Source organism: Heterodontus francisci, chromosome 5, assembly GCF_036365525.1.
Source record: "Heterodontus francisci isolate sHetFra1 chromosome 5, sHetFra1.hap1, whole genome shotgun sequence".
NCBI lineage: Eukaryota > Metazoa > Chordata > Chondrichthyes > Heterodontiformes > Heterodontidae > Heterodontus > Heterodontus francisci.
This window is the reverse complement of record NC_090375.1, coordinates 62,864,750-62,866,010: the sequence shown is the minus strand read 5'-3', so window position 1 is coordinate 62,866,010 and position 1,261 is coordinate 62,864,750. Positions and strand designations below refer to the sequence as shown.

General features: G+C 46.3%; 1 non-coding gene across 1 annotated transcript; it reads left to right on the top strand.

Annotated features, from left to right (window-relative positions):
• Window positions 1-913: 913 nt before the first annotated feature.
• trnar-acg (transfer RNA arginine (anticodon ACG)) lies at window positions 914-986 on the top strand. The gene has a single exon. It is a non-coding gene; the product is annotated as a tRNA-Arg (tRNA).
• The last annotated feature ends 275 nt before the right edge of the window (window positions 987-1,261 follow it).

Below are 1,261 nucleotides of genomic sequence, written 5' to 3'. Positions count from 1 at the left end.
GGCCGGCCGCCCCAAAGGCTCCATGGAGAAAGACCACTGTGTAAGGGGGTCCTCCCGCCATAGTTTACCGAGTGACTGGCACCCGTGTAAAACCCCCTCGGGCTGTATGCACGAACACTATTTTTGCTGTGTTTTGCAAATGTACATTGCTTATAAAATGGAATGGAAGGGTTCTCACGTTCTGTATTGAAGGAAACGGATTTCTTTTGCACTTTCTGGAATGTCAACTTTGAACTGTTTTTTCAAGTATTTTTTACAGACCTTTATGAATGAAGTATATTTTTGGAGAACAAAAAAGCTGCTGCAAGGAACTGCCCACGGGCTGGAACTATGTAAAAGTCCTCGGGCTGTATGCACCGCACAATGTTGCACGTGAAATGCTGGCAAGTACAGTGAGGCACCTCTTGTAGTGTAATGAGAGAAACTGATCTGTATTGCACTTGATGTCATGTCAAATTTGAACTGTTATGTAATCTATGTTTGCAAATTTTATCAAAAAAGTCTCTTTTTGGAAAGAAAAAGCAACGGTCTGCTGGCGCACAGAAGCAGCTGCACATGTGAAACAGCTGTGTGCAGGGTGTTTTCAGAGAGCAAAGGAGACATTCTGCGTATTGGTGACAACATGTTCCTTCAAAGCAACCTGTCAAGTTAAGAGCACTGGCTTCGGCTAATTGCTGCTTACTCCAAAATGACAGCTGCACCTTTGAGCTGGAATTGCGGCAGAAACCTAAGGATAACCTTGCTTTGCATGCTCGTGTACTTCACCACTGTTCAAGCTCAAGCATGGAAGGGAAGCAGTGAAGGTGATTCTCTTTGCTGATTGATCACCAAGCGACTATGACCATTCCCACCCGTGGAGCTGCAAACACCGCAGCTGTGCAGACTGTGAGCTGCAAGTGCAAATATACCTTTGGGGCCAGTGGCGCAACGGATAACGTGTCTGACTACGGATCAGAAGATTGTAGGTTCGACTCCTACCTGGCACGTGGTGTATTTGTGCAAACTATGCATTGTGACTTTCTGCGCTTGCGAGCTGGCCGTGCTGCCTGATTCCTTGCAGGGCAAGTGCCTTCATAGCGGCGTAGGCATTTCTCACTCTCAAAATGCGAAGCTCCTCAATGCAATCCGCACTCAAAGTATGCAATGCTGCAAAGCCGTTTCTTTTCCCCTTCACTCAACTCAGCTTTCCAAGGTAGAAAAGTCAAGAAGCCTTGCTTGCCATAGCACAAGAAAAGACAAATGTATGTCCCTTCCAGTCAGA